This window comes from Petromyzon marinus, chromosome 25 (genome assembly GCF_048934315.1).
Source record: "Petromyzon marinus isolate PM22_M1 ecotype Great Lakes invasive population chromosome 25, UKy_Petmar_22M1.pri1.0, whole genome shotgun sequence".
Lineage (NCBI taxonomy): Eukaryota > Metazoa > Chordata > Hyperoartia > Petromyzontiformes > Petromyzontidae > Petromyzon > Petromyzon marinus.
In genome coordinates this window covers 12,912,335-12,939,344 of record NC_133691.1, presented here as the reverse complement: position 1 = coordinate 12,939,344, position 27,010 = coordinate 12,912,335, and the positions used below count along the sequence as shown (strand labels likewise).

General features: G+C 57.0%; 1 pseudogene; it reads left to right on the top strand.

The window, feature by feature from the left end:
- The first annotated feature begins 9,605 nt into the window (after positions 1-9,605).
- LOC116945781 (eukaryotic translation initiation factor 2 subunit 1 pseudogene) lies at positions 9,606-10,930 on the top strand (annotated as a pseudogene).
- The last annotated feature ends 16,080 nt before the right edge of the window (positions 10,931-27,010 follow it).

Sequence of the window (27,010 nt, the reverse complement as noted above, 5' to 3'; positions counted from 1 at the left end):
CTCACAACAACGAGCGGAGCGCCGGGTGGCTAAAGCACAGCAGGTTGGCACAGTAGGGGGCACAGGTGGTGCACCAGCCAGTCATCTCAGTCAGTCGACCCGTGGCACCTGGGTCTGCCCCGTGACCTCCTGCCCGCGGGCGTTCGACACTTCACGTGGCCTCAAGGTGCACATAGCCTGGCATAAGCGTCGTGGTGACGTCACCGCCACTTAGTGGCGAATGGCGGTTGCTGTTGTTGTGCTGGTGTGCTGGTGTGTGTGTGCTGGTGTGTGTGTGTGCTGGTGTGTTGGTGTGTGTGTGTGCTGGTGTGTTGGTGTGTGTGTGCTGGTGTGTGTGTGTGCTGGTGTGTGTGTGCTGGTGTGTTGGTCTGTGTGTGTGCTGGTGTGTGTGTGCTGGTGTGTGTGTGTTGGTGTGTGTGTGCTGATGTGCTGGTGTGTGTGTGTGCTGGTGTGTGTGTGTGCTGGTGTGTGTGTGTGCTGGTGTGTTGGTGTGTGTGCTGGTGTGTGTGTGTGTGCTGGTATGTGTGTGTGTGCTGGTGTGTGTGTGCTGGTGTGTGTGTTCTGGTGTGTGTGCTGGTGTGTTGGTGTGTGTGTGCTGATGTGTGTGCTGGTGTGTGTGTGCTGGTGTGTGTGTGCTGGTGTGTGTGCTGGTGTGTGTGTGCTGGTGTATGTGCTGGTGTGTGTGCTGGTATGTGTGCTGGTGTGTGTGTGCTGGTGTGTTGGTGTGTGTGTATGTGCTGGTGTGTGTGTGCTAGTGTGTGTGTGCTGGTGTTCAAAAGAAGACCCACACCCTGTTGTTTGGCAGTCTGCTGCCCCGAGTAGAGGACTGTCCACCCCTCATGGTGGCAGGAGCCAGAGCCGGTCCACCGGACCTCCTGAATGCCGCATAGATCCAGGCGGTACCGGTCCAGCTCCCGACAGAGGAGTGGCAGCCTCTCCTCTGCAGTGAGCGTTCGAACATTCCACGTGGCCACCCGTAGTGGCTTTTCGTTGTTTCTGGACCCCATTCCAACCTAAAGTGGCCTGGTCTCAGTTATCTGATGAAAGTTGCAAGCGAGAATTTCATCATCGCTTGCGGCTGGGATTGGCATCGTCCCCGACTCCTCCTGATGTCGAGGGTAAATGGGCGAGGTTTAGGACTGTGACTCATGCAGCTGCAATGGCTGCTTTGGGTACGCGGCCCAGACCTCCCCGGACACCCTGGATGACAGAGGAGTTGTTCAGGATGGTTGAGAAAAAGCGACAGGCCCACTGTCATCGGCTACAGAATCCCACGTCAGAGAATGAGGAGGCTTACCGCAGCCTTCGCTTGGAGGTTCGGAGAGCCGTGAGGCGCTGCAAGGATGGGTGGTGGTCGCGGGTTGCTGAGGAGATGGAGTCTGCCTCAGTGGCCCGTGATCACAAATCTCTATTTAACTCCATCAAAAAATTAACCTGCAGCGCCACACCTATTACCATCATTAGGGGAAAAAACGGTGATCCAATTTCCGACCCCCAGGAACAGGTTCGCAGATTTGCTGAGCATTTCTGTGAGGTCCTGGGGGAGGGAAAATCCCTCAGCCAGGAAAAGATCGTGGCACAAAGTGAGGATGACCCTGCTGAGGATGCGGTGCCTCAAATATTGGATGAAGTCACCCCCTGTGAGTGGCTGGCTGAGGTGCCATCTGCTGAGGAAGTATTGAAGGCGATCCGGAGTCTGAGACCAGGAAAGGCAGCGGGCAGAGATGATCTCCCAAGCGAAATGCTGAGGGAGGGTGGCGTTTGTGCACAGACTGCCCTATATGACATCATAACAACAGTCTGGACCACTGGACGGGTTCCGCAGGATTGGAAGGATGCCCTGGTGGTCCCCCTTTTTAAGAAGGGGGACCGCACAGACTGTAACAACTACAGGGGCATCTCACTCCTCAGTGTGCCGGGAAAGGTCCTGGCAAGGATTATTCAGCATCGCCTTGCCAGGCACGCTGAGGAGAGGCTTGCGGAGCCCCAATGCGGTTTCAGGAAAGGGCGGTCCTGCACAGATGCCATATTTTCTGTCCGTCTGCTACAGCAGAGGTGTAGGGAATTCCAACAAGACCTACATCTCTGCTTTATTGACCTGGTCAAGGCCTATGATACCATCAGTAGGCCTGGGCTCTGGGTCGTTCTTCATGCTTTTGGAGTACCTGACCCTCTGCTCACGATCATTAAGGACCTTCATGATGGTGAGCGGGCCCGGGTAAAACTACGTGGCAGGGAGTCAGAGCCATTCCCTGTACACCTTGGGGTGCGACAGGGATGTCCTCTGGCTCCCACATTATTTAACATCTATTTTGACCACGTAGTTCGTGAAGCCTTCAATAGCTGTACCGGGGGAATCTCCATATGGTACAGATATAATGGGAGGCTAATCGATGCCCCGGTGCGGTCAAGGGATGGCTCCCTATTGCTCAACCACGTTATGTATGCTGATGACTTGGTAATAGCTGCTCAGTCAGAGGAGGAGTTGGAGACGCTGCTGCTGAGACTGGAGCGTGCCACTAAGAGGTGGGGCCTTACCATCAGCCCCACCAAACTAAGCACCTGCCTGGGTATTTTGTACCATCGGACACTCCACCCCCACAACTCCAAATCGGTGATGGGGCAGTTGTGGAGAGAGTGGAGAGTTTCCCATACCTGGGCAGTGTGCTTATGACTGGCTCCAGTTTAACAGCAGAGGTCTCACTCCGAATCAGTCGAGCGGCAATATCTTTTCATCGGTTGCGTAACGCTGTGTGGAAGCTACCTGGTCTGTCGCTCCGCACTAAGCTTCAGGTCTTCTCGGCCACGGTCATTCCCTCCCTTCTCTACGCTTGCGAAACGTGGACCCCCCTAATGGAACATCTTCGCCGGTTAGAAACATTTAGGCTGGCCTGCCTACGATCCATCCTGGGTTTAACCAGACTGGATTGTGTGAGGAGCTCACAAATCCTTGAAAGATCTGGGCAGGGTCCCATCGGTGAGCTCCTCCGGCAGGCAAGGCTGCGATGGCTGGGTCATGTAGCCCGCATGCCCAGCCACCGCATGCGCAAACAGCTTTTGTTTGGCCGGATTGAGGGGGCTAAGCGGGCGCGGCACGGGCTAGAGAAGAGATGGAGTGATGTGGTACAGGAGGACGTGGAGCTGAGTGGACTTGCCGATGACTGGTACCAGCGGTGTCAAGATCGGCCTCTGTGGAGGAGGCTCGTGAAGGATGCTACTGGGCAGTTGGAGGCAGTCGCCCTCCAACAACAACGGAGGGCGGAGGAGCGACGCTCACAACAGCGAGCGGAGCGCCGGGTGGCTAAAGCACAGCAGGTTGGCACAGTAGGGGGCACAGGTGGTGCATCAACCAGTCATCTCAGTCAGTCGACCCGTGGCACCTGGGTCTGCCCCGTGACCTCCTGCCAGCGGGCGTTCGACACTTCACGTGGCCTCAGGGTGCACATAGCCTGGCACAAGCGTCGTGGTGACGTCACCGCCACTTAGTGGCGAATGGCGGTTGTTGTTGTTGTTGTGCTGGTGTGTTGGTGTGTGTGTGTGCTGGTATGTGTGTATGTGCTGGTGTGTGTGCTGGTGTGTGCTGGTGTGTGTGCTGGTGTGTTGGTGTGTGTGTATGTGCTGGTGTGTGTGTGCTGGGGTGTGTGTGCTGGTGTGTTGGTGTGTGTGTGCTGGTGTGTTGGTGTGTGTATGTGCTGGTGTGTGTGTGCTGGTGTGTTGGTGTGTTGGTGTGTGTGCTGGTGTGTGTGTGCTGGTGTGTTGGTGTGTTGGTGTGTGTGTGTGTGTGCTGGCGTGCAAACGGCCCTGACCCCCTCCCCTCTCGCGCGGTCATCGCCCATGAATTACCCAACCTGGAGGGGGCTTCCACCCACTCCCCCCCCTCTACTTCATAGCGTGTACACGCTGGCCGTGTACACGCTCGTGCTGTGTGTGCGCACCGAGTCCACGTAGTGTACGCACTGTGTACAATGCTTGTGTGTGTGTTTACGTACAACCAATGTGTGTGTGTGTGTGTGCACGGGATGTGTGTACACTGAACATACGCGTGTGTGCGTGTATGTACCACGTGAGGAGCGGTGGCGCAGTGGTTAGCACACTTGCGCTACGAACCCGGCGACCAAAGTTCCGACGACCAACGTGGGTGACAAATATTTGAACCGGCCTCGGGGCACCCCCAGGTCGCCTCGGCCTTAACAGTAATACTTGTCGCAGTGTGTAAATATCAGCGCTGTTGACACAGAGGCTGTACGGGGGGGGGGGGCATTGTCTTTGTTTGCGCCATCACACCGAGTCACCGGGTGCGCGAGTGATGGGGGAGGTCGACCCCTCTGCGATGCCGCGCGGAGCCGCGAGGCATCGCGCGTCCCTGGGGCCCTTCCCGCGAGAGGAGGAGGAGAGGGGAGAGGGAGGGGAGGGGGAGGGGAAATCGACACGAACCACGTTGCCCTCGAGCCCCGGGCCAGGTGTCTAACCTGTGTCTGTATCACCGTCGGCGAGGGGGGGGGGGACACGGGCGGGTGTACACCTTTATAAATGTATTTTCAGACGTTTACAATAATGATTAAACATACATTAATTATATGCACCCCCGATTCCTGATGTGGGGTACAAAGCGAACCGCTGTCCCTAGCCCCGTCCACGCATGCCGCCCGAGGTGATGGAAAATTCGCGGTTCCAGTTTCTTGGCGTGGGCGACAACAGTGGAACGTGTGGCACTCGCGTGAAATGAGTTGGGGGTTTATCACGCAATCCGCTCTCATCAGCTCGATCATTTAATCGGTACGATTCAAGTTTTGCCACCCCCAGGGTGTTACCGATGTTCTGCTCTGGTGAGGTTGTGAATGGGGGGCGTGCTGGGCGCGCTTGCAGTGCCCCAGCAGGCTGTTGCACTGCGTCACGAACCCGGCAGACACGAGTTCGAATCCCGCTCACGGCCAACATCGCTGACGAATATCTGAACCGATCCTAGGTCTCCCCTAGGTCGACTCAGCCTGAAATGAGTACTGTACATGTTTGCGTTTGTGTAAATATCGACACGGGTGAGTGGTGTTGGCCACCCACCCCTTAATTTGCTGTGCCTTTAAACGTGCTGGCAAACAGCACTTGCCCCAAGACTCTGATGGAGGCTATACGGGGGGGGGGGGGTCTTTGTCTTTGTGTATGCTTTCGTGATGCCTACTCTGTACCCTGCTGGTGTACAGAGGAGATCTCGTGTGGTAATTGTGTGTCTGTGTCGTGTGGGGAGCGGTGGTGGAGCAGTTAGCGCCCTTCACGACGAACTCCGCGCACCCGGGTTCGATTCCCGCTCATGGCCAACACCAGTGACGATTATCATGAGCCTCCCCTAGGTCGACTCAGTCTCAAATGAGTATCTGGTGCTGTGTGTAGACATCGCCGCTGGTGAGACAAGGCGGCCTTCACTCGCTAACAGCACTTGCCTCAACAGTATGGTAATGGTATACGCGGGATCTTTGTCTTTGTGTTCTGTCTAATTCAATTGTGCACCCCTTGGACAAGAGTGTGAATCAATAACGAGGCCCATTCGACCAGTGGGCCTCGGACTGTGAACGAAGTGGCAGCCACGGAATACAAGACCTCGGAGAGAACGTCCACCGAGGAGATGGAGCGATGCAATCAGTTCGCGTTCATCCAGTAGTGAATGCACCACGGCTCACGACGATGGTTCGTTATTATTGTCCGTTTAGAGTTCGTGTGAATGCACGTTACACGTGTGCACTCGCGTGCACCTCACTTGCAGGTGTGTACACGCGTGTCAGTTAACCCGTGACAATCGCGGGCCCTGTCCCGCCACCTCCTGCCCCAGGGTGCACCTGGCTGGGTTCTCGTGGCCCCAGGGTGCACCTGGCTGGCTGCACGTGGCTCCTGAGTGCAGGCGCCGTGGCCGCGTCACCGCCACTCTCGTGTCGCAAGGCAGCGGCTGTCGTTGTGCGCGGTGCGTGTGGAGGCTGTGTCGAGTCACGTGATTACGCAATTAACTCCGCGATATCATTGTGTGTGCCATGGTAGTTTTAGCATGCACCCGGTGCGTGGTAAAACTACCAAGGAAAACCTCCCCGAGTCTCAAGACTGGTTTTCAAGAGGGTCCTGTCACACCGTGACGTTTGGCCAATTGCACGAATGAGTGTTGTGCCGTGTGCGAGGAAACCGCGACACACAAACTTACCACGCACACGACGAATGGCAACGCTCAAAACTCTGCACAGATGGATTGAGTAATCCATCGCCGTTTTGCCACTTCGAAGGGCAGGTTCACAACACCTAGTACACCCAGGCAAGTACGAACCACATGCCCGAAACGTCGCCGCGTATGTATCGTTATTGGGACCAAGCGGGTTTCAACCCTGCTTCGGTCCCGCTTTTCGGCATCAACGTGACATTGTCCCCCAGCACCCCCCCCATTCTCCCCCCTTCCCTCCCTTCCCCCCCCCTCCGCCTCCCCGAACTACCCCCTTCCCCTTGAGAGGCGTCGCGTAAAATACACACACGGCCTGATTTATAAAGAGCAGGAATCTTCGCGGCCATCGATACCGCACGGCGGGGCTGACCTTGCGCCGGCGCGTGGCTCCCCTCCCGGGCTTGGCAAGAAATCGAAAGGCGGCGGCGGCGTGAGGAGTGAGGGGGGCGAGCAGTGAAGGGGGCGCGAGGAGCACTCTCGACGCTTCATCGCGCGGCGGGAGCGGCAGCGGCAGCGGCAGCGCTGTTGCTGCGAGACCTTGGCGCTCACAGGATGAGGAAATGGAGCTTTCAGGAGAGCGCATTTCGCATTTCGCATTTCGCCGCACGCAGTGCGCAGTGGAGAGGCCGAGGTGATGAGTAGGAGGAGGAAGGAGGCAGCATGGAGGATGCATGAGGAGGCAGGCTGGAGGAGGGGGAAGAGGAGGAGGAGACGTGCGGCGTGGTCGGGCGAGGGGCTCATAGGTAAAGGCGCAGTCCTGAAATTGCACCGCTGGCAGAAGGACCTCCACCTGAGGAGTGGTGGAGAGTCTCACCCCGTGCTTGTGGATTGAGCCGTCGCAACCAATGATGTTTCCATTGAATGCAATGAAAAGTCAAATCACGTGTTGGCCTCCTAGCCCACTCTGCCGGGACGTCTTAGAAGAAGAGCGAGTACCCATGCTTTACCCCACCGCACGCGCCATCCCCACCGACGAAGCGTGGCGAATCCGTCCGTGCCGCTGGGTTGACAGAGCCAGAGAAGCGAGAACTTGCACCCATTGCTTCAGCTGCCTGGCCAGGACATCACATCGAACCGTCGAGCTCTGGATTTCAAACCCAGGCACTGCACTGCAGGGTCCCGGGCGGAGGAAGAGGTGGAGGAGGAGGCGGCTTTGGCTGAGACCCAGAATTTACGGCCTCAATCTGCACGGGTCACACAGCGCCTCGGCAGAACCCGGCGCTGATCTCCGCGCGGCGAGAATCTGCGCGAGGTTCCTCCCCCCCCCTACACTTGGCCGTGGTTTATGGTCGCGCGTCGACACGGGGCATCCCAAGCGCATAGATTCGATAGCGAGTTAAAGTTTTTATTTGCTCTTTACAGAGGGAATCGATGCGCGGGGTATTTTAGGTGTCAGAGTGGTTGCGGTGAGAGCGACAGTGAGCGTGACTTACAGAGGCGGAGAGGCTCTCACCGCCCTCCCCCCTCTTCCTCCTATTCCTCCTCCTCCTCCTCATATTCCTCTATCCTTCACGACGCGGGCAGGCAAACCGCGAGACTGTGAAGAGAGGAAGGTCGTTATGATGCATATACGTTGTATTTCCTTCGCACCGTACATAGCCAACCACGCTAATCGGAAGTTCGGATGATGGAGACTAATCAGAGGACAGACTGATGATGGTGAACAGCGAGGGGCGTTGGGTTCGTAGCGCAGTGCGGCGGCGGGGGGAGCGGTGACGCTCACCACTCCCCCCCCCCCCCCCGACAACTTACACACACGAAGTGTCGTGCGCGACAAAGAAGAGGTGTATTGGGAGAAATCTTCCTTTTCAACGGAATAACTCACGTTTCAGTTCAATTTAAAAATGTGTAGTAGCCGAGGCAGCAGCAATTAATTACAACCCGCGCGCGTGCACTGTGTGTGCGAGTTTGCAGTGCGTGGGAGTTTGCAGTGTGTGGGAGTTTTCAGTGCGTGGGAGTTTGTAGTGTGTGGGAGTTTGCAGTGTGTGGGAGTTTGTAGTGTGTGGGAGTATGCAGTGCGTGGGAGTTTGCAGTGTGTGGGAGTTTGCAGTGCGTGGGAGTTTGCAGTGTGTGGGAGTTTGTAGTGTGTGGGAGTTTGTAGTGCGGGAGTTTGCAGTGTGTGGGAGTTTGTAGTGCGTGGGAGTTTGTAGTGTGTGGGAGTTTGTAGTGCGGGAGTTTGCAGTGTGTGGGAGTTTGTAGTGCGTGGGAGTTTGTAGTGTGTGGGAGTTTGTAGTGCGGGAGTTTGCAGTGTGTGGGAGTTTGTAGTGCGTGGGAGTTTGCAGTGCGTGGGAGTTTGCAGTGTGTGGGAGTTTGCAGTGTGTGGGAGTTTGAAGTGTGTGGGAGTTTGCAGTGCGTGGGAGTTTGCAGTGTGTGGGAGTTTGCAGTGTGTGGGAGTTTGAAGTGTGTGGGAGTTTGCAGTGCGTGGGAGTTTGCAGTGCGTGGGAGTTTGCAGTGCGTGGGAGTTTGCAGTGTGTGGGAGTTTGCAGTGTGTGGGAGTTTGCAGTGCGTAGGAGTTTGCAGTGTGTGGGAGTTTGCAGTGCGTGGGAGTTTGCAGTGTGTGGGAGTTTGCAGTGCGTGGGAGGTTGCAGTGAGTGGGAGTTTGCCGTGCAGGGGAGTTTGCAGTCTGTGGGAGTTTGCAGTGTGTGGGAGTTTACAGTGTGTGGGAGTTTGAAGTGTGGAGAAGTTTGCAGTACGTGGGAGTTCGCAGTGCATGGGAGGTTGCAGTGCGCGGGAGCTTGCATTGCGTAGGAGTTTGCAGTGCGTGGGAGTTTGCAGTGTTTGAGTTCGCAGTGTTCGGGAGTTTGCAGTGCGTGGAAGGTTGCAGTACGCGGAAGTTTGCAGTGTGCGCGAGTTTGCAGTGTGGAGAAATTTGCAGTTCGCGGGAGTTTGCAGTGTCTGGGAGTTTGCAGTGCGTGGGAGTTTGTAGAGCGCAGGAGTTTGCAGTACGCGGAAGTTTGCACTGTGCGGGAGTTTGCAGTGTGCGCGACCTTGTAGGTGTGTGTGTGCGCGTGTACACTGTGTGTCTGTGTGTACGGAGTGCAGTGTGTGTGCGCCTTTGTAATGTGTGTGTGCATTGTTTGTGTGTTTGCAGTGTGAGTGCAGTGTATCTGCGCAGTATGTGTGTGTGTGTGCAGTGTGTGTGCAGTATGGGCGTGTTTACATTGTGTGTGCGTGTAAGTGCAGTATATGTGTGTCCAGTATGTGTGTGCAGTGTGCGTGTATGCAGTGTGCGTTCAGTGTGTACGTGTAGACTGTGCGTGTTACAGTGCGTGTGTTCGCAGTGTGTGTGCAGTTTACGTGTCCAATGTGCGTGTGGGCAGTGCGTGCGCGCGTGGACACACGCACACACACACGCACGCGCGCGCGAGCTACTCCCATGAGCAGAGCATTAACCCTGCCAACTCCCGGGGCGATGGATGATCGGCCCGACCATCACCCACTGCTCACCCCGTCCCTCTCCCCCATCGCCTCCTCCTCCTCCTCGCTCCCCGCGCCTCCCCGGGCACAGGGTACGCGCGGCGCGGGGTCTTCGCGCGGCGCGGCGCGGGACTCCGAGCTGTCAGCGGGGCCTCGCCTCCCTGCGACGCCGCTGTAATGCATCACGCCCATTAGCGGGATTACCGTATCGAGCGGCAGATGATATACAGGAAGTCAGCGTGCGTGAGAGCGAGAGAGTCTGTATCAGCGGACAGCCTGGGTCTTTGATGAAAAATACAACAAGCCTGGATACGGTGCTTACGATGCCTTCAAGCTCGCCGTTTCAGACCCCAGTGTGCTCGATGGGCTGGATTTGACGGAGGAAGAGAAGGGATTCCTGCTGGAGAACATCCACAGGCGGCTGACGCCACAGGCCGTCAAAATCCGTGCAGATATTGAGGTGGCCTGCTATGGCTATGAAGGGATTGATGCTGTTAAAGAGGCATGTTTCACAGAGAAGATGCCGATCAAGATTAACCTGATAGCACCTCCACGCTACGTGATGACAACCACAACCCTGGAGAGGACAGAAGGCCTTCCCCTTCTCAATCAGGCGATGGCAACCATCAAGATCGAGGAAAAACGTGGTGTCTTCAAGGTTCAGATGGCGCCGAAGGTGGTGACCGACATTGATGAAACGGAGCTCGCCCGGCAGCTGGAGAATGCGAAAGTGGACGGTGACGACGACGCAGAGGAGATGGAAGCGGAGGATTGATGCGCTTTGGTTAATTCAACAGCATTTGACTTTTGTTCATGGTATTGTAATTTCACTGAACAAAATCTTCTAAGTTAAAAAGGTTGTGTACCTGGAAGAACCCCCTCCAAGTAAAAATGGAAAACTTTTGAACCTAAAATTAAACAAAATTTAAATGACAAACTAATAACAATAGCAAATACTGTGGCGAGTAATAATGCTGTCCTTTACCAAAGGCAACGGGTGCCTAAGTGTATTCATATAAATGCCAACAAACTATAATACTCAGTATATAATACTCCGACTAGCCGATTCTGAGTATTATACACTTCCAGTGTATTAAGCTCAAGCAGCGCAATGCCTGTGTGGTTTGAATGATGGTGAGCAGTTGCTTAATAACAATATCTCTTTATAACCTTAAGTCAACATTTTGGCCATTACCTACATATAGTTTACATTCCAAATCAGTGCTACCGACCACATTTGAAAAATTGTGAGGTCTCAACATGAAGGATGTGGCTGTATTTGGTTTTAGTAAATTGTTGAAAAAAAAAGAGAGGGAGGGAGAATGAGAGAGGGAGAGAACGAGCGAGGGGATGAGGGAGCGGGGATGGGTGCAGGGGGAGGGGCTGGGGGTGCGGGCAGCAGGAGTATCCCAGGGGCCAATTGCTGTATTTATTGGAGCCCCTCAAGGTCAACCTTGCCCGCCCCCCCCACCCTAAACCCAGGCTCGACCCCGGTGGGGGACGATCCGTCTCGCGCTCCCCAGGGTCGTGTGAAAATCACCGCAAGCGGCGTCGTCGTAATCCTTGGATATGCGCAATAGAATGCGGATTTTACGACCCCTTAATGCGACCGCATCTCAAGATGCTGTACAATAAACGGAGGGCGTATTTATAGAGCGAGGCAGTCAGGCAGAGTGGGGTGGGATGGGAGACCAAATTAGAATAAGGGGCAGGGAGTCGGCAGCACCGACGGCCCAAGGAAGGGGGATCCGGACGGATAGGGGAGATTGATCTTACCGCGTCATCGTATTCCTGTGCCATTCATCATAATTGTAACGATGTATTCATCGATAGGGATATATCGATATGCTCACATCATGCGCCGAATGGGTGAGCGTGAAAATAGATTATTGTTGTGTTTGTTGCTAATTCCGATAAACGGAACAACGTGAACCGAGAGACGTAAACAAACTCACCGAAACAAACACAAACGAGACGCTAAAAGAGTCGAGATCAGGAATCGTGACAAATCATCAAACTTCTCGGGTCAACTGTCATCGACCTCGTTATCACCGTCATCGTCATCATGATCATCGTCATCATCATCATCGTCGTCTCTCGCTGCACGTGCTCGGAGCGCGCTCTCTGGGGCTGCTCCGCGCCCATGGCTCACAGCCCACGGAGACGCCGCCGCCCATCGAGCCACGAGCGAACCTCCCGGCTCACGGACCCCGCGTGCGGCTCACGGATTTACACGACGCCTCATCCACTCGCGCTCAGTCAATCTCCACAGCTCGGCGGCGGATATTGCAGCGTGCGTTTGTGCAGTGCGTGTGTGCGGGGCGTGTGTGCAGCGTGTGTGTGCAGGGCGTGTGTGCAGGGCGTGTGTGCAGGGTGTGTGAGTGCAGGGCGTGTGTGCAGGGCGTGTGTGCAGGGTGTGTGAGTGCAGGGCGTGTGTGCAGGGCGTGTGTGCAGGGTGTGTGTGCAGGGCGTGTGTGCAGGGCGTGTGTGCAGGGTGTGTGAGTGCAGGGCGTGTGTGCAGGGCGTGTGTGCAGGGCGTGTGTGCAGGGTGTGTGAGTGCAGGGCGTGTGTGCAGGGCGTGTGTGCAGGGCGTGTGTGCAGGGTGTGTGAGTGCAGGGCGTGTGTGCAGGGCGTGGGTCCAGCGTGTGTGTGCAGGGCGTGTGTGCAGGGCGTGTGTGCAGCGTGTGTGTGCACGGCGTGGGTCCAGCGTGTGTGTGCAGGGTGTGTTTGCAGCGTGTGTGTGCAGGGCGTGTGTGTGCAGGGCGTGTGTGCAGGGCGTGTGTGCAGGGCGTGTGTGCAGGGTGTGTGCAGTGTGTGTGTGCAGGGTGTGTGCAGGGCGTGTGTGTGTGCAGGGCGTGTGTGCAGGGTGTGTGCAGTGTGTGTGTGCAGGGTGTGTGCAGGGCGTGGGTGCAGGGCGTGTGTGTGTGCAGGGCGTGTGTGCGGGGTGTGTGTGCAGGGCGTGTGTGTGCAGGGCGTGTGTGCGGGGCGTGTGTGCAGCGCTGCGCTACGAACCCGACGACCCGAGTTCGATTCTTATTCACGGGCAACACCGGTTACGATCACGTCAACCGGGTCTGGGCCTCCCCTAGGTCGACTCAACCTCAAACGAGGTACCTGGTGCGATGTGAAAACATCGCCACTCGGGAGACAAAGGCGGCCGGGCGTGGTGCTGGCCATCCACCCACGGGGGATCTGTGTGAACACGGCATGTACGAGAAGTGCGTTCCCTCTCGATGAATGTTTGAATAACCCCTCGCGTAGCGAATTGTCATACCATGAATATTGCAATGACAAGAACAGTGGTGTGATGATGATGATGTTGATTGATGACGGCGACAAGCCCATGAGTGGTGTATCGCTGCTCTCCGTGTATTTGAATGTTACGGAGTGGTTTGATCGCGGCTGATGATGTTGTTCAATCCGTGTGTGGGGAATTGCTGTTGGCCGCGTGCTACACGATTCGTAATTTTAATGATAAGCCCATTAATTGCTCCACTCGACATCTGAACGAGACAGCCGCGTGCAGGTAATCTCTACCCTAGCCATGAATATTTGAATGATGGAGGGGGGGGGGGGTGAAGGGGGGGGTGACGGGGGTCTCCGTGTCTCGGGGTCTCCGTGTCTCGGGGTCTCCGTGTCTCGGGGTCTCCGTGTCTCGGGTCTCAGTGTCTCCGTGTCTCGGGGTCTCAGTGTCTCCGTGTCTCGGGGTCTCAGTGTCTCCGTGTCTCGGGGTCTCAGTGTCTCGGGGTCTCAGTGTCTCGGGGTCTCAGTGTCTCGGGGTCTCAGTGTCTCAGTGTCTCAGTGTCTCGGGGTCTCAGTGTCTCAGTGTCTCCGTGTCTCGGGGTCTCAGTGTCTCAGTGTCTCAGGGTCTCAGTGTCTCAGGGTCTCAGCGTCTCGGGGTCTCGGGGTCTCAGCGTCTCAGTGTCTCGGGGTTTCAGTGTCTCAGTGTCTCAGGGTCTCAGTGTATCGGGGTCTCAGTGTCTCGGCGTCTCAGTGTCTCAGTGTCTCAGTGTCTCGGGGTCTCAGTGTAGCGGGGTCTCAGTGTCTCAGGGTCTCAGTGTCTCGGGGTCTCAGTGTCTCAGTGTCTCAGTGTCTCGGGGTCTCAGTGTCTCAGTGTCTCAGCATCTCGGGGTCTCAGTGTCTCGGGGTCTCAGTGTCTCAGGGTCTCAGTGTCTCGGGGTCTCAGTGTCTCAGTGTCTCCGTGTCTCGGGGTCTCAGTGTCTCGGGCTCTCAGTGTCTCGGGGTCTCAGTGTCTCGGGGTCTCAGTGTCTCGGGGTCTCAGTGTCTAAGTGTCTTTGGGTCTCAGGGTCTCAGTGTCTCGGGGTCTCAGCGTCTCGGGGTCTCAGTGTCTCGGGGTCTCAGTGTCTCAGTGTCTCCGTGTCTCGGGGTCTCAGTGTCTCGGGGTCTCAGCGTCTCGGGGTCTCAGTGTCTCGGGGTCTCAGTGTCTCGGGGTCTCAGTGTCTCGGGGTCTCAGTGTCTCAGGGTCTCAGTGTCTCAGGGTCTCAGTGTCTCAGGGTCTCAGCGTCTCGGGGTCTCGGGGTCTCAGCGTCTCAGTGTCTCGGGGTCTCAGTGTCTCGGGGTCTCAGTGTCTCGGGGTCTCAGTGTCTCGGGGTCTCAGTGTCTCAGGGTCTCAGTGTCTCAGGGTCTCAGCGTCTCGGGGTCTCAGTGTCTCGGGGTCTCAGTGTCTCAGTGTCTCAGTGTCTCGGGGTCTCAGTGTCTCGGGGTCTCAGTGTCTCGGGGTCTCAGTGTCTCGGGGTCTCCGTGTCTCGGGGTCTCAGTGTCTCAGTGTCTCCGTGTCTCGGGGTCTCAGTGTCTCAGGGTCTCAGTGTCTCAGGGTCTCAGTGTCTCAGGGTCTCAGTGTCTCAGTGTCTCAGTGTCTCGGGGTCTCAGTGTCTCAGTGTCTCGGGGTCTCAGTGTCTCGGGGTCTCAGTGTCTCAGTGTCTCGGGGTCTCAGTGTCTCGGGGTCTCAGTATCTCAGTGTCTCGGGGTCTCCGTGTCTCAGCGTCTCGGGGTCTCAGTGTCTCAGTGTCTCAGCGTCTCGGGGTCTCCGTGTCTCAGCGTCTCGGGGTCTCAGTGTCTCAGTGTCTCGGGGTCTCAGTGTCTCGGGGTCTCAGTGTCTCAGCGTCTCGGGGTCTCCGTGTCTCAGCGTCTCGGGGTCTCAGTGTCTCAGTGTCTCAGTGTCTCGGGGTCTCAGTGTCTCGGGGTCTCAGTGTCTCGGGGTCTCAGTGTCTCAGTGTCTCAGTGTCTCGGGGTCTCAGTGTCTCGGGGTCTCAGTGTCTCAGCGTCTCGGGGTCTCAGTGTCTCAGGGTCTCTGGGTCTCCGTGTCTCAGTGTCTCGGGATCTCAGTGTCTCAGGGTCTCAGTGTCTCGGGGTCTCGGGGTCTTAGTGTCTCGGGGTCTCAGTGTCTCGGGGTCTCCGTGTCTCGGGGTCTCAGTGTCTCAGTGTCTCAGCGTCTCAGGGTCTCAGTGTCTCAGGGTCTCAGTGTCTCAGTGTCTCAGTGTCTCGGGGTCTCAGTGTCTCAGTGTCTCAGTGTCTCAGTGTCTCGGGGTCTCAGCGTCTCGTGGTCTCAGCGTCTCGGGGTCTCAGTGTCTCGGGGTCTCAGTGTCTCAGTGTCTCAATGTCTCGGGGTCTCAGCGCCTCGGGGTCTCAGCGTCTCGGGGTCTCAGTGACTCGGGGTCTCAGTGTCTCGGGGTCTCAGTGTCTCAGGGTCTCAGTGTCTCAGGGTCTCAGCGTCTCGGGGTCTCAGTGTCTCGGGGTCTCAGTGTCTCAGTGTCTCGGGGTCTCAGTGTCTCGGGGTCTCAGTGTCTCGGGGTCTCAGTGTCTCGGGGTCTCCGTGTCTCGGGGTCTCAGTGTCTCGGGGTCTCCGTGTCTCGGGGTCTCAGTGTTTCGGGGTCTCAGTGTCTCGGGGTCTCAGTGTCTCGGGGTCTCTTCGCACTGTCGCCAGCAGCTTTAGCGCCGAGAGACCAATAATTCAAACCGGGAATTGCTTCACTCGTGGGCCCCGTGCTCGACCCTAATCCTCTGACGAGCCAGAGCAACGCGGAGGAGCCACGAGGTTGAGTTCCACCCGTTGAGTGTTTTGTTTCCGCGGATGGAACCCGCATGGGTGAGGCCCCCCGGAGTCTCTCTCACTCGCTCTCTGTCGGCAAGACCCCACCTCGCCTCCTCCTCGTCCTCGTCAGAGACACCGCGCCGCAGCTGGATGTCCGGATCTGAGGAGCACGGAGCTCGCACGCTCGGTTCAACTCCCGACTAAGGACAGATTGCCCATCAGTTGCCGCGCCGGGATTTTTCGTTTCTTCGCGACGCGAATTTAAAATGACGCGAGACAGCACGAAGTAAGCGGAAATTACATGACCAGATTCAACCATTTCTGTAGATATCAGTATTCATGTTTTACCTGAAAGGAAGGATTTACCGCAGCAGTTTGGACCGGCTTAACAATTGGACGTTCATGACAGGACGCGCGTGCGAAATAACGAGCGCGTGTCTTCACCTTCACATCCTCACCCTCACATCCTCGCCCTCACCCTCACATCCTCACCCTCACATCCTCACCCCCACATCTTTACCTCACATCCTCACCCTCACATCCTCACCCCCACATCCTTACCTCACATCCTCACCCCACACACCCTCACCCTCACATCCTCACCCTCACATCCTCACCCCCACATCCTTACCTCACATCCTCACCCCCACATCCTCACCCTCACATCTTCACCCTCACATCTTCACCCCCACATCCTCACTCTCACATCCTCACCCTCGCCCCCACATCCTCACCCCCACATCCTCACCCTCACATCCTCACCCTCACCCCCACATCCTCACCTCACATCCTCTCCCCCCCATCCTCACCTTCACATCCTCACGCCCCCCCCCTATCCTCACCCACACATCCTCACCCCACACACCCTCACCCTCATACCCTCACCCCACACACCCTCACCCCACACACCCTCACCCTACACACCCTCACCCCACACACCCTCACCCCACACACCCTTACACCCTCACCCCACACACCCTCACCCCACACACCCTCACCCCACACACCCTCACCCTCACACCCTCACCCCACACACCCTCACCCCACACACCCTCACCCTCACCCCACACACCCTCACCCCACACACCCTCACCCCACACACCCTCCCCCCACACACCCTCACCCCACACACCCTCACCCTCACACCCTCACCCCACACACCCTCACCCTCACACCCTCACCCCACACACCCTCACCCCACACACCCTCACCCTCACATCCTCTCCCCCCCATCCTCACCTTCACATCCTCACGCCCCCCCCCTATCCTCACCCACACATCCTCACCCCACACACCCTCACCCTCATACCCTCACCCCACACACCCTCACCCCACACACCCTCACCCTACACACCCTCACCCCACACACCCTCACCCCACACACCCTTACACCCTCACCCCACACACCCTCACCCCACACACCCTCACCCCACACACCCTCACCCTCACACCCTCACCCCACACACCCTCACCCCACACACCCTCACCCTCACCCCACACACCCTCACCCCACACACCCTCACCCCACACACCCTCCCCCCACACACCCTCACCCCACACACCCTCACCCTCACACCCTCACCCCACACACCCTCACCCTCACACCCTCACCCCACACACCCTCACCCCACACACCCTCACCCTCACACCCTCACCCCACACACCCTCACCCCACACACCCTCACCCCACACACCCTCACCCTCACACCCTCACCCTCACACCCTCACCCCACACACCCTCACCCCACACACCCTCACCCCACACACCCTCACCCCACACACCCTCACCCCACACACCCACACCCTCACCCCACACACCCTCACACCCTCACCTCCTCCACCCGTCCCCACGTCCCCGATCCCTTTCCGGGGACCCGGGACCCACGGGTGCGTGTCTCTAGCCGTGCGGGCGCCGCTCCTCGCTCATTTGCCAGATGCCAGCCCCACCATAATCCGGCATATGGTGGCGGTAATTACATTTCTTAGGCATCAGCGAGCGCACGAAATGTTAAGGCGCTGCCAACACGAGAAGAAATGAAGAGACCCCCGTATTGGCCGATCAGACCAAATGACCTCTGTCGGAAATGCGTAATTCCGTGTGTAACGCCTTAGCAAGCGCACAACGAAGCGAGCGCTTCCCTCTAGCACCCCCCCACCCCCTCCATGCCCTCTGCGTTCGTCTCGCGTCTCCCGCAGGTCCCGCGTGAGGCGCGAAGCTTCCTTCAGAGCCCGCCGCGCTCAACGCGGAGGCACGCGCCGCACGCGGGCGCTTGGCACGTACTGCGGCGGCGAGGCGGACGAGCGGCGTCAGGTCGGAGCGGCGAGGGACGTCCGTCAGATGGACTCGCATATGCTGCACGGCGTGCGGGTCGCATCGCGCCACGGTGATGGGGTCGTGTGGAGGGGGAGGGGGGCTGGCGTGCATCCACGCGCTCTGTCAGACGCACTCGCTCACGGGCACGCGCAAGCTTGCTTCAGCTGTGCACTTATACACTCACACGCGAGTACACTCACACGCGAGTGCACTCACTCACCCGTGCACTCAATCACCTGGTGTACGCATACACTCCCTCACTTGGCCATGCATTTATATGCTCACGCACTCACTCGCCTTCACACACGGGCACTCACCCATCCACATTCACTCACCCTTATACTCGTACTCACCAGTATACTCACCAATACGCTCACCAGACCATACTCATAGGCTCACACGTGCACTCTGTCACGAACACAGACACTTAATGCTCATCCATACACAATCGTTACCCTCAAGCCAAGACAAAGATCACTGGTATAATAACGCTGGCTGTTGGGACAGTCCCGTTCGCTAGCACCTGGGAAGGTCGGCATGGCATACGAGGTGGTGGTGTGACCAGCAACACGCCCGGACGTCTTTGTATCTCTGGTGTCAATGTTTACTCACCGCACCAGGCAGCTCTTTGCCGCTAAAGTTGGCCGTGAGCGGAGGACGAACTCAGGTCGCCGGGTTCAGAAGCAGACTATTTGTTTATCCTGGAGGAATCTAGTCGGGGCGGGCTAGAACGTGATAACAATAAACAATACACAAACAACAAACACGATAGGAGTGCAACGTATAGGAAATGTAATAAAATAACTTAACAAATATAAAACTAAACTTTATTTTTATTTTTTTATTTTTCCAGTTGAAGCTCACCGAGATATTCGCTTCGTTTTCAGACGCGACCTGCCCACAAATGGTAGCTCCACGAAGTTGCGCATCATGACCACTGCGCATCTGCTCCCCCGTTCACTCACCCACACGCAACCCACTCTTCTACAAACTCACCAATGCCCTCGCTCACATTCACACTCACTCACCCATACACTCACCCAAACCCACTTATATACGCACACACACACACACACACCGCTACACGAACTCACGGAAGACACACGCACACTCACACACCCACGCACGTACTCACCTGCACAAGCTCACCAAGACGACTCACTCAGTGCACACTACATCGCTTAACCACACACTTTACGCACGCTCGCTCGCTCACTCATCCGCCCACACGTTCACAAATCCATTCCACGCGAGGCCTCAAATTTGCAATGCAAAACACCCCGCCCGCCCCCTGCTCCCACCCTATTTATCCCCCCCCCCACCTCCTCCCCCTATCCTGGCGCGCTGGACCCCAATGCAATCTGGAGATGCGGCAGGGCGCGTGGGCTATGGATTTATTCAGTGTCGTGGGCAATACGGCGGATGAGGAAGGTTAACCCTTGACCCCACGCAGACATTATCAAGCCCGGAGTCACGATCATCAATAATGCGATCCCCCCCCCACCAACTCCCCCCCCCACCAACTCCCCTCCCCCCACCAATTGCCTTATAATGAGGTCACATGACGCCCCCCCCGCTCCCCTACCTGGGACCTGGGTCGCGAGCAGTGTCCCCCCACCCCCTCCCGCCCCCCTCTCCCCAACAAACCCACAGCGGTGCTCGGACGTTGTACTCGGAGATTCACAGAGATACAAAGACAAAGATACCCCGTCTAGCCTTAACAGACTGTTGGGGCAAGTGCTGTCAGCAAGCTCCTGTGAAGGCCGGAACGACACGCGAGAGGATGGGTGGCCAATACCACGCCCGATCGCCTTTGTCTCCCCAGTGGCAATGTTTACACATCGCACCAGGTACTCATTTGAGGCTTAGTCGATCTAGGGGAGGCCCAGGATAGGTTCAGATAATCGTCACTGGTGTTGGCCGTGAGCGGGCATCGATCCCGGGTTGCCAAGTTCGGTGAGCAGCGCGCTAACCGCTGCACTACCGCAGACACAGAGAGACAAACACACACAGAGACACACACAGAGACACACAGAGACACACACAGAAAGACACACACAAAGACACACACAGACACACAAAGACAAACAAACACACACAGAGACACACACAGAAAGACACACACAGACACACAAAGACAAACACACACAGAAAGACACACACAGACACACAAAAACAAACAAACACACACAGAGACGCACAGACACACACACAAAGACACACACAGACACACATACAGACACACACAGACACACAAAGACAAACACACAGAGACAAACACACACACAGAGACACACAGACACACACAGAAAGACACACACAGACACACACAGACACACAAAGACAAACCAACACACACAGAGACGCACAGACACACACACAAAGACACACAGACAAACACACAAAGACACACACAGACACACACAGAGACACACAGGCACACAGACACACAAAGACACACACACAGACGCACAGACACACACAGACACACAAAGACACACACACAGAGACGCACAGACAGGTTAACCTCCACGGGATCTCTGCAGGGGCTGGAAGATGTACCTCTGCACACCGACAAAGGGCCCGTCAGCTCACGCACACACGGCTCCGACTACTCCGCTCTTCGTCTCCACAGCTGTCCCTCCTCCACACGGACACACATTAAGGTACCCTTACACGCATCACATCAGCCTCAGCGCACAACCTCAGCAGCATTGGCTCAACTGTGGGCCGGTTTCGACATTCGGTGTCTCATCAGCAGTCAGGCTTGGCAGGAGTCCAATGTTGGTGAACAGCCGGCTGCCCCCCTAGACAAGGCCCCCCCATTGTCAGGGATGGGTCCCAGTTACAGAGGGTACCCTGTCAATCATTGCGGATGGAGAACAACGGGGATAATGCACTAGGGAGTTTCAACAAGAGGGAGTCTGCACCATCGTCATCAATCCACTGCTGGATGGTGATGGAGGGTTCATCCCTTCCACTGCGGTAAATGTGGGTTGTTTGACCATACTTCACTACGCTGGGCAGCGCTGGTTGGTGTAGTGGGGAGGGGCCATGAGCGGTTCAGCTCGCCACTGATGTCAGCCGTGGTCGGGGAATCCAACTTTTGTGGCCGGGTTCGTAGCGCAGTGAGCTAAACGCTGAGAATGATGATGATGGCAGCACGGCAATCACCACCACCATCATCATCATCACCACCACCATCAGCATCACCACCACCATCATCACCACCATCACCACCACCATCACAATCACCACCACCACTATCACCACCACCATCATCACCACCACCGCTACTATCACCACCACCACCACCATCATCACCACCACCACTACTATCACCACCACCACCATCAATACCGCCATCACCACAATCACCACCACTATCACCACAACCATCATCACCATGATCACCACCACTATCAGCATAATCACCACCACCATCACCACTATCACTAACCCTGATCATCACCATCGCAATCACCACCACAATCACCACGATCACCATCATCATCATCACCACGACCATCGCAATCACCACCACCATGATCACCACAATCACCGCGATCACTATCATCATCATCATCATCACTACTACCATCACTAACCCTGATCATCACCATCGCAATCACCACCACCATGATCACCACAATCACCGCGATCACTATCATCATCACCACGACCATCGCAATCACCACCACCATGATCACCGCGATCACTATCATCATCACCACCACCACTACAGCCGTCGTGCCCGCGAGTTCGCGATCTCACCACGCCGCTCTGCCCCCCCCACGGTCCTCCGTGCTGTGGGGGGCGGGGGGCTGAGGGACCCCCCCTGCCCCGCCCCCCCCGCTCCGTGACTGATTGCAGCTTTGATTGTTGGTCACTGCGTCTGACTTACCGCCATTACAAGTATTGCGTCTACTCATTAATCGTCTGGCCCGTCCGAGCAGCAGCAGCAGCAGGAGGAGGAGGCGGAGGAGGCCTCGCGGCTGAAGTTGCTGCAACCAAACAGCGGCGCGCGCACCGCTCCCGCTGTAAATCCATTAGCGGAGCTCGGCGAGCCAGCACTGTATGCACCGCCTAAGCGGGGCTGGTGCGTGGCGGGGGGGGGGGCATGGGGGGAGGGATGGCGAGGGGGGGGGGGGCTGTTCCGTGCCGCACTGCAGAGATGCAGGTTAGGGCTAAGCCCGCTCACCGCCCCACACTCGCTGTGATTATTCGCGTCCGCCGGCCCGTGAAACGCGATTAGCCGCGAATTAGCGCGCTCAGCAACCCCCCCCCCCCCAGTCCCCGCGCGCGATCCTCACGCCGAGCGGTGTGAGGATCGAGCCCCGACTCGAGCGCCTCCATCCGCCCGGCCCACCCCCCACCCCCCACGCGGCCCCCTCCCCCCACCCAGCCCCCTCCCCCCACCCAGCCCCCCCCCCACCCCGCCCGGCCCCCTCCCCCCACCCGGCCCCCTCTCCCCACCCAGCCCCCCCCCCACCCGGCCCCCTCCCCGCGCCGAGCAGGGGAGGAACCGGGGGGGGGGTTCCGGGGCTCACGAGGCAGGATGGGGGGCCCGGTAGGAGAGGAGGATGGGGGGCCCGGTAGGAGAGGAGGATGGGGGGCCCGGTAGGAGAGGAGGGGGGGGCCCGGTAGGAGAGGAGGATGGGGGGCCCGGTAGGAGAAGAGGAGGGGGGGGGGTCGAGGAAAAGGTGCAGGCGGATGTTGAAGATGACTTGAAAGAAGATGATGCGGGTGTGGATGATGATGATGATGAAGATGAGGCGGAGGAGGAGGAGGAGGAGGATGGTGTGTGAGAGAGGGCTGAAGATAACGTGGGAAGAGGAGGAAGGTGACTCTGGAGTGTGGGTGCAGTGGGGGTGTAGCAGCAGGAGGCAGAGAGATGATATTGGGCACGGGGAGGTGGAGGAGGTGGAGGAGGAGGTGGAGGAGGAGGAGGTGGAGGCCACACGCAACAGGAGGAGGACGAGGAAGGCGTTGTAGGTCGAGGAGGTGCCGGATGTTGATGCGGAAGACGACGACGTCAAAGGAAGCGGCGGATGACGATGTGCAGGGACTAGATGTGGAGGAAGAGAAGAGGTTGAGATGAATGACGACGTGGGGGGTGATGAGGTTGAGGAGGAGGAGGCGAGGGAGCGCCGTGGTTCGCGCCTCTCCGACAGAGCCGAGAGTTTTGTCGAAGCCAAGCGGCTCCGGTTGTCGGCCGCCGCGGTGCAGATGGAGGAGGGCGATGTCGCGAGTGGGGTCAGCCCCCACCACGCCACCACCCCCGCCCCTCACCGGAACCCCTCGCGCTGATGCGCAGATTTCTTCTGTCGGGTCGTCTGGATCCCACCGCGGTCGAGAGGGGAACATCGCCTACCGTGCAGCCGCGGACTCTCGCACAGCACCCACGCCTCCACTCCTCCCCTGCCCCCAACACGAGTAGGGGGGCAGGGGAGGGGGGGGGAGGTTCACCGGTGGATTGGGGAGCCCCCCCCCCCTTCCCTTATGGAGATCACGAAAGTTTCCGAGTGACGTCGAAGGTGGCAAGGGCCGTGGGTTTCGGTTGACGCAGTGGCGGCGCGAGGCGACGCCGGGTGCCACGAGTCGCGCCGCGTAGCTGTCACAGCGCGTTTCCTGGTCGTGCGCGCGTGGTGCTCGGCACGGTGTCGGACGTTTCGCTCCACGTGCAGGGAGTTGAAGAAGCTCCCATCGCGTGCAGCGAAACGTCGGACATCGTGCTGAACAGCACGTGGAGTAAGGCAGGGGCTTCATCGGCGTGCTCCCTCTCTCCCTCCTCATCCCCCGCACCCCTCCCTCAACCCGCAGTCGACCGTCCCGATGGGTAACCTACAATCACATCGACCCCCCCCCCTCCTCCCCCGCAAAGCGAAAGCCCCGCGCTCTCTCTTCCGCTAGCCGGACACAGATCCCCGCAGTGAGAGTTGAATAAGACTGAGGTCACGGGCAAGTCGAGGATTCACACACGTGTACTCATAGTCTGTACGTACGTGTGAACTCTGCACACACGTGTACTCATACACAGAGGCATGTGTGTACCCGGTACCCCACATCCAGGATTACGGATCTGGCTATGGCCCGCAAAAACACGCGCAGCCAAACGAAGCCCCGCGCGTAAACCGCGTGATGTCTGAACGCACGTGCAAACGTAATTCATGTACACACACGTGGTCATACGAATGTCGGTGCGCACGTGTGTAAGAGTCACGTGTGTAAGAGTCACGTGCGTAAGAGTCACGCTGCTATTGAGTTATCGAATGCTGTTTCTCATTCCGCGTAAAACTCGAGACGTAAGAGCACTGCAAGGATGAGCAACGCACCAAAAACTCACGGCAAACAAAATCTCTCTTTCCCAAAAGGTTGAGGTTGTTGTTGTTGTTGTTTTGAGAGAGCGTGGATCTGAGCTCGAGAGCGGGCAACGCACTCGAAAGGGCTGATTGGTTGGCTGTGATTGGTCGAGTGCACACGTGTCTGTGTCTGTGTATATACATGCGTCAGTTTACGCGTGAGTACGTGTGTGTGTGTGCACACGCGTGCGTATACGTGTGTGTATACGTGTGTGTGTACAAGTGTGTGTACACGTGTGTGTGTACACGTGTATATGTGTGTGTACACGTCTGTGTGTGTGTGTACACGTGAATGTGTGTACGCGTGTGTGTGTACACGTGTATATGTGTGTGTGTACACGTGTGTGTGTACACATGTGTGTGTACACGTGTATCTGTGTGTGTGTACACGTGTGTGTGTATACACGTGTGTGTGTACACGTGTATCGATGTGTGTACACGTGTATGTGTGTGTACACGTGTGTGTGTGTACACGTGTATGTGTGTGTGTACACGTGTGTGTGTACACGTGTGTGTGTGTAGACGTGTGTGTGTACACGTGTGTACACGTGTATGTGTGTACACGTGTGTGTGTACACGTGTATGTGTGTGTACACATGTGTGTGTACACGTGTATCTGTGTGTGTACACGTGTGTGTACACGTGTATGTGTGTGTGTACACGTGTGTGTGTACACGTGTATGTGTGTGTGTACACGTGTGTGTGTGTACACGTGTATGTGTGTGTGTACACGTGTGTGTGTACACGTGTATGTGTGTGTGTACACGTGTATGTGTGTGTGTACACGTGTGTGTGTACACGTGTATGTGTGTGTACACGTGTGTGTGTGTACACGTGTATGTGTGTGTGTACACGTGTGTGTGTGTACACGTGTATGTGTGTGTGTACACGTGTGTGTGTGTACACGTGTATGTGTGTGTACACGTGTGTGTACACGTGTATGTGTGTGTGTACACGTGTGTGTGTACACGTGTATGTGTGTGTGTACACGTGTATGTGTGTGTGTACACGTGTGTGTGTGTGTACACGTGTATGTGTGTGTGTACACGTGTGTGTGTGTACACGTGTGTGTGTACACGTGTATGTGTGTGTACACGTGTATGTGTGTGTGTACACGTGTGTGTGTGTACACGTGTATGTGTGTGTGTACACGTGTGTGTGTACACGTGTATGTGTGTGTGTACACGTGTGTGTGTGTACACGTGTATGTGTGTACACGTGTATGTGTGTGTGTACACGTGTGTGTGTGTACACGTGTGTGTGTACACGTGTATGTGTGTGTACACGTGTATGTGTGTGTGTACACGTGTGTGTGTACACGTGTATGTGTGTGTGTACACGTGTGTGTGTACACGTGTGTGTGTGTAGACGTGTGTGTGTACACGTGTGTACACGTGTATGTGTGTACACGTGTGTGTGTACACGTGTATGTGTGTGTACACATGTGTGTGTACACGTGTATCTGTGTGTGTACACGTGTGTGTACACGTGTATGTGTGTGTGTACACGTGTGTGTGTACACGTGTATGTGTGTGTGTACACGTGTGTGTGTGTACACGTGTATGTGTGTGTGTACACGTGTGTGTGTACACGTGTATGTGTGTGTGTACACGTGTGTGTGTACACGTGTATGTGTGTGTGTACACGTGTGTGTGTGTACACGTGTATGTGTGTGTGTACACGTGTGTGTGTGTACACGTGTATGTGTGTGTGTACACGTGTGTGTGTGTACACGTGTATGTGTGTGTACACGTGTGTGTACACGTGTATGTGTGTGTGTACACGTGTGTGTGTACACGTGTATGTGTGTGTGTACACGTGTATGTGTGTGTGTACACGTGTGTGTGTGTACACGTGTATGTGTGTGTGTACACGTGTGTGTGTGTACACGTGTGTGTGTACACGTGTATGTGTGTGTACACGTGTATGTGTGTGTGTACACGTGTGTGTGTGTACACGTGTATGTGTGTGTGTACACGAGTGTGTGTGTACACGTGTATGTGTGTGTGTACACGTGGGCGTCAGTGTGAGCTGTCGTCGTTGGCTAGCGCGCCCGTTACAGCTCACGTCGTGGTCGTCGTGGTCGCGCATCTACGGAGTCCTCGTGTCTCCCCGTATCTCCCCGTGTCCCCGTGTCCCCGTGTCTCCCCGTGTCCCCGTGTCTCCCCGTGTCTCCCCGTGTCTCCCCGTGTCCTCGTGTCTCCCCGTGTCCCCGTGTCCTCGTGTCTCCCCGTCTCCCCGTGTCTCCCCGTGTCTCCCCGTATCCTCGTGTCGCCTCGTGTCCTTTGTCTCCCCGTGTCCTCGTGTCTCTCCGTGTCTCCCCGTGTCCTTGTGTCTCCACGTGTCCTTTTTCTCCCCGTGTCCTCGTGTCTCTCCCTGTCTCCCCGTGTCCTCGTGTGTCCCACGTGTCTCCCCCCGTGTCCTCGTGTCTCCCCGTGTCCCCCCGTGTCTCCCGTGTCCGCGCAGTGATTGGCAGCCACGTGGGAGCGAGTGCGGGGGGAGGGGGCTAGGAGGGGGGTGACTTCTGCGCTCAAGGCTCCACATCACCGCGACCCGCGCATTGCGTGCTGGGGGGAGGGAGGGGAGGGGAGGAAGGGAGGAGGTGGTGTGAGGGGAGGGAGCGAGAAAGCGGTGGGAGAGAGATGGGGGGGGGGGGGGGTGATGAGAGAGCG